Source organism: Hylobates moloch, unplaced genomic scaffold (genome assembly GCF_009828535.3).
Source record: "Hylobates moloch isolate HMO894 unplaced genomic scaffold, HMol_V3 SCAFFOLD_5, whole genome shotgun sequence".
Taxonomy (NCBI): domain Eukaryota; kingdom Metazoa; phylum Chordata; class Mammalia; order Primates; family Hylobatidae; genus Hylobates; species Hylobates moloch.
In genome coordinates this window covers 29,917,292-29,924,078 of record NW_026652280.1, presented here as the reverse complement: position 1 = coordinate 29,924,078, position 6,787 = coordinate 29,917,292, and positions in this window count along the sequence as shown.

The following is a 6,787-nucleotide window of genomic DNA, read 5'->3' as shown; positions in this document are numbered from 1 at the left end:
AAGAGGCACTCATTTATTTAAAAGCCCCCTGTGATATGAAAATTAAATATTGGTCTCCCCCACCACCCAGTTCCTGCCACACAGCTCCTAAATCCCTTGGAATTTCTTGGCTGATAGGAAGTCTTTTGTTCTAATGAGGCCACTCTTGATAGCTAGAGAGTTCAAGAGGGGCAGTTGACAGAGGACCAGGGCATGATTAAAGGGTGGAGCTTTCAGCCCCACCCCCGACCTCTAGGGAGGGGAGAGAAGTTGGAGATAAACTTAATCACCAAAGACCAAATGATTTCGTTAATCATGCCTGCAGAAAGAAACTTCCATAAACCCATGTATTCACCAACCAGAAAGCTCTCTGAACACCATCGTTTAGGGGGCTTATGGAAGTTTCCAGTACATCCGAATAGTCCCAACACCTGGGAATGTGCTTGTAGATACTCAAGTATTTGCAGCTTAAATTATCATCCAAGTGAATAACTAAACCAAAAAATGAATAAATGTAAGAAGGGGTAAATGAATGGATGAATGAAGTGGTTGTATATTTCTCCTTTGCCCTTAGGGTCAGAAGTGGTTTCCAAATGTTGAAATTTTGACCATTGAGTTGATCTGACTTGGATTCTCAATGCTGGTCGACAGTCTGGTGGCAACAGGAGTGGCCTCCATGCATTGGTGAGCACCCACTCCCCTTTATGCAAGCATGACAGTGAGGAGGAAGGAAAGAGTGTGCAGGCACGTGGGAGGCTGCTGTAAGCTCCCAAGGGGAGGGCTTACTAGCAAAAGTGAGGTTTTCTTTGCCCTTGATATTCTGAGAGCACCTGGAGAAGCCACACAGCTAGTCAAGCCCAGGTGCTTGTTTCTGGTCCAGTTCAAATACATAAGGCCTGGAGGTGCTTTGGGGAGGTGTGACTGCAAATGCTGTTGGGATTTGAATAGGCAGGAAAGAAGGTGAGAGAGGCTGGGGAGGGGATGTGGGACAACCTGTGTAGGGGCCAGGAAGGGGTTGGCCTGGGGAGGGGAGAGGGCAGGAGATGGGGAACGTGACACATTGTGAAGGGTCTTGCATGCCAAGGTAAAGAGCTGAAATTGTTCCTGTAGGCAGTAGAGAACTCTTTTAAAATGGATAGTCAACAAGTAACTATACCTTTACTTTTTTCTACAAGGTAATACATGCTAATTACAGAAATGTTGGAAAATATAGGAAAGAATAAAGCTAAAAGGAATCATGAGTCAGCATATCACCTAGAGAATGCAATGCCTTTGATGTATTTCCCTCCAGTAACTTTTGGTCACAGTCATCATAGTCATGTTGCACGGTGCTTTATAACTTGTTTTAAAAATATCGTTAATATGTTATGAGCATTTGTTCATGAAGCCATCTTTTGAAACCTGATTTTTAATGGACGTACAGTAATTCATCTTTATAGCCAGCCCTTCATGTCTGTGGGTTCTGCATCTGAGGATTAAACTAAACTTGGGTCAAAAATATTTGAAAAAGTAAAAATAACAATACAACAATAAAAATAATACAAATTTAAAAAACAATATAGTATAGCAACTATTTTCATAACATTTACATTGTATTAGATATTATAAGCAATCTAGAGATGATTTAGAGTCTAGGGGAGGATGCGTGTAGGTTATATGCAAATATGATGCCATTTTATATTAGGGACTTGAGCATCCCAGATTTTGGTATCCTCAGGGATCCTGGAACAAATCTCTCTGTGAATACTGAGGGAAGACTGTAATGTACTTAATCAATTCTTTATTAATGGTTATCTGATTATTTTAAATTTTTCAGGATATGTGAAGCTCGATGGCATTCTTGTATACACATATTTACATGCACCTTGGATTATTTCTTAATAAATTTATAGAAGCAGAATTACTAGGTCAAAGGTTCTACAGATTTCAAAGGCCTTTAGTGCCCTAGGTCCTAGGGAATGACTGGAAGTTTCTGAGAAAAGTGATGTGGGAAGTGTCTTCTTTTCTTCTCGTTTTTGCTGATTACTTTTAACTTTTTTATGGAAGACAACCCCTGGGGCTCCTGCCTGGTCTACACTCCTCCCCTGAGAATGATCCAGTGTCCATCCATAATCCCTGAGGAAGAGGGCCTCTCCCTTCATATTCCTACCACTTCAGTGTTTCCACTGAAGCTGCCTCCCTGCCCAGAACCTCAGGGCTCCCGGGAGCTGGCACAGAGGGCCCCTCAGCTGGAGCATTTTAAGGGCTGGCTCAATGTGGCAGAAGGGAACTACCTATCCTTTCTACCTGGCAGGGCAACCAAGGGGTCAAATAACATAATGGGTAAGGAAGTGCCTCATAAAATGCCACGCAAATATAAGGCATTGTAATACAATTATTTTCATTGGGAAATGTAATTTAGTTCCAAACAACCACTTTCAGAGGAACTCTTGGAACATAATTATAGTGGACATCTGTCGTTTTTGGTCTGTCCAATGGGCCTTTCCCCTTCTTCTGGCAACATTACTGCCCAACCCCCTTCCTCTGGGGAAGTGCACCTCTTTAACTCCAGACTTGTGATCTTGCTGGGGCTGCCATGACGTGACTCCACTGCAGGGTCCCAAGGATGGACGTGTGACCCGGGCTTGGCCAATCACAGTAGCCCCACCCCCCACCTACAAGATGATTGGTCCCTGTAATCCATGACCAGGGTTTGGTCGGCTGTCATTCTACCTTGAGATTTGGACATAGGGAGGCAAAGAGAATGACCCTTTCCTTCTGGTGGAGGTTGCTGAGCAGGGGTGATATGAGCTTCTCAGTCTGTTCAGGCTGCTATAACAAAATGCCTTAGACTGGGAGGCTTAAACACAACAAACAGTTATTTCTCCCAGTTCTCCAGACTGGGAAGTTCAAGATCAAGGTGGCAGCAGATTTGGTATCTGGTGACCACCTGCTTTCTGGCTCATAGCTTGCTAGAGTTTGGATGTCCCCTCCAAAACTCGTGTTGAAACTTAATCCCTAATGTGGCAGTATTGAGAGGCAGGGCTTTTAAGAGGTAGGTGAAGGGCTCTGCTCTCATGAATGGGTTAAACCATTTATGCACGAATGGATTAATCCATTTGTGGATGAATGGATTAATGGGTTAGCATGGGAGGGGAACTGGTGGCTTTATAAGAATAGGAAGAGAGACCTGAGGAAGTGGGTTTGCATGCTTGGTCCCCTTGCCATGTGATAGCCCGTACTGCCTTGAGATTCTTCAGAGTCCCCACCAGCAAGAAGATGCTCACCAGATGTGACCCCCTTCTCCTTGGACTTCTCAGACTCCATAAATTCTTTTTCTTTATAAATTGCCCAGTTCAGAAAACAGACTAAGACATAGGTGGTGACTTTTTGCTATGTCCTCACATGGTGGAAGGGGCAAGAGGGTCTCTCCTGGGCCTCATTTATGAGGACACTAATGCCATTCATGAAGGCTCCACCACCAGGTCCTAATTACCTCCCTAAGTCCCCACTCCCTGATACCCTTACCTTGGGGATTAGGATTTTTACATAGGAATTTTGGGGGGACGTAACATTCAGTCCATTGCATGGTCTTCAACAGTCTTGTTTTGTCTTGCCCTTGACCTGCCTCCCACTGCCATTTAGAGGAATCCTCTGCAGCAGGAAGAATAATGCAAACCTGGGGGCTGGCACGGAGAAGCAGAATCCAGAGGAGAGCGAGTCTCTCTCGGTCTATCTTGGGAGCCCCCCATCCTAGCTGTCCCTGAGACAGGCACTGTCCTTGTGCTTCCCTGACTCCTTTCCTTCAGCTAAAGTGGACTTTTTGTCCCTTATATATGACAGAATCCTGACCTATATGAATTAACCCACTCATGGGTTAGAGGTGCCTATTTATGAATATCCAAGTGCTTCATGTGTGAATATCTTGCTTCTCTAAAATGATTTGAAGTGTCTCTTGGGAATGACTCATCTTGATTTAGAATAAATATTCAGCTGACATAAGCCCAGGAGTTTGAGGCTGCAGTGAGCTACTACACTCCAGCCTGAGAGGAAAAAAAATAGCAGACAGTAAAGATATAGTTATATGATTAAACCAAACAGAATTAGTTATCTTTGCAAATAGCCCCTTCATCTGCCTTAAATCAGAGCATGTTGAGGCATGGAAGTAGTATGTAATAGATGCTATGCATATGTGAAATAGAAGATGAGCCAATGCGTACATTTGTAATTAGATTAAGGAAAACTGAGAGTCCATTCACTTTTATTTTTACCTAGAGGCAATTCTGCTTGCTGTAAAGAATCAAGAGGCAAAGCCTGTAAGACTCAGGGGAAAAGACAAGGAAAATTGGAACTTCTTTTTCTGTTCTGGGATATTGTTCTGAATGTTGCTTAAAATGACTGAGTCTTATTCAGACACTGGCAACCATTTCTTGCAGAAGAGATTTCTGCCAAGACAAGATGCAAATTGTAGATTGGATCCGTTGGTTTGGGATTCTGGGGATATGCAGAGGCTATGCAGAGGGGTGCTGCTCAGCTCAGCACCCCTGGTTTTCTGGATGGAGTTGGGGCACCAGCTGGCAGGCAGTCCAGCACAGCTCATTTTTTGAAAAACCAAAATGAAACAGCAACACCACCAACAACATAGCATCATCTTGAACAGAAAAATGTAGCAAGGTGCTGGAAGGGAGACAGATTAAGCAATTCAGGAGCTAGGATGATGCATGGGAATTTTAGATTGTTTCATCCCATTAGGAAAGATAAAATGCATACATTTCACGTAAAGTCATCCATTGTTAACACAAATTTATGCTTCTATTGAAGGTCAATAAAATGCTTAATACAATATTCATGTGATTAGGAACTCCCATGTTGCAGAGGCTAGAAGGACGCTTCCACTCTCAGGCTGAGGGTCTGGGCTTCCCAGCTCATTCCAAGCCTGAGGCAGAGCCACCTGGACTGGTGGCAGTGGTCAGAGGAAGGACACAAAAGCTTTGGAACATGCTTCCCTCGGAGTCTGCCGGTGCTGGCTCTGGACATTTCATTCCCCAGTGACCTTGTTCTTCCTTCTCCTCATCTGCGAAGTGTCCTGTTTGCTTTATAGGCTTGTTCAGACACTCAGATGAAATAGTGGATGATATTTTGAAAATTGTAAGTGACAATAGAAACGTAAGATGCACTTAGGAATGGGAGAAATAGATCCTCAGAAGAAGAAGGAAAACTGCCAAGCCTAAAACACTAAGAAGCTAAAGCTGGGGTCTGGATGAGAAAAAAAGGCTTTAGAAGACTAAGATTGCAAAGCCAGGAGGACGCTGTGTTTGTGCTGGCCCTTTTGGAATCTGGGTGGCTACTAGAATCCTGGCAGAGCCCTGTAAGAGTTGCTGCCAGACGGACTCTCAAGCCGGCCTGCCTGGTTTCACACTCTGCCTCGCCACTGTGACCATGTGACCTTGGGTGGGAGACTTTGCTTCTCTCTGCCTCAACTTTCTTATCTGTGAAATGGGGATAACCACATTCATCTCAGAGGACAGTTGTGAGAATTAAGAGAATCCATTCATGTGAAGTACTTGGAATAGTGTCTGGGAAATGATAAGTTCTCAATAAATAAGCAATCATCATTTCCTATCAAGACTGGGAGTCCTGGTCTTGCGAATAACCACACCTGTGATCTGGGTCAGATTATTGAGATTTCTGTGATTCGATGATGTGTTGGGAGAGAAGCAGGGTTCTTAACATCTGTACTGTTGATATTTGGGGTCAATAACTGTGCTCTGGGGGCCTGTCCTGTGCATGATAAAATGATTAGTGGCAACTGTGGCCTCTACACACTAGATGCTTGTCGTGCCCCCTCTTTCTCTGTTGGGACAACCAAAAATGTCTTCAGACACTGCCAAATGTCCCCCTTGGATGGGAGATGGGGAGAGGCAAAATTGCCCTCAGTTGAGAACTCCTAGACTGGAAGCAGAGTTCTTAAGCTATGGAGCTGTAGATCTTGGGGACCCCAAAGAGGAGCTTTGAGACGTCTATGAAAGCCCTGAATTCACTCATGAACATGTGCGTGCATGACATGCATGTGAGTGAGCTCACAGGCACTTTTCTCAGGAGAGCTCCCCAGCTTTATACCAAACTCTCCAGGCAGTCTAGGACAGAAGAATTCTGAGTTCTGCATCCCTTCTTGCCCTGACATGGGCTGGTCCCTGCTCTGAGAGGAAAGGTGTTTTAGATGAGCACCAAGTTCCTCCTGGTCACTGTGTGAAGCTCTCTGGTCTTTTTCATTGAGGTTTTTTTTGATAACCCTTCTTCTTCTAAGCCCTTTTCCTCTTTTTTTTTTTTTCTAAGACAGCGTCTCACTATGTCACCCAGCCTGGTCTCAAACTCCTGAGCTCAAGTGACCCTCCTGCCTCGGCCTCCCAAAGTTCCGAGCCACCACACCTGGCCATCCTCTCTCTCTCTCTTTTTTTTTAAAAAACAAAAACAAAAAACAAAGCCAACAAACTCCCTTTCCCCTCCACAAAGCCTGTTCCTTCTCTCCCATGCTGGAAACTTCAGGGACTTTTGCTCTTTCCCTGGGAGTCTGAGTAACTCTCCAGACAGGCAGCTGTTCCATCCCACTCTCCCTCTAGGCTTCCTGAGCTATGTGCAAGTGGCAGGGGTGGGTGGGGGGAGGGAGGAGGGGGAAGGTCACCAGGCACATTCTGGGTGAGGGGCGGGTGGTAGGACCCCTTTTTCTGGGTAGCCTTGGTCCCATGCTGGCTTTGTTCATCTCCCTTCCCTGCTGGTGTTCTGGTCCTTGTTATCTTGGGCAGAGGCAGGGAAGCCAGCCGCCTCTTGT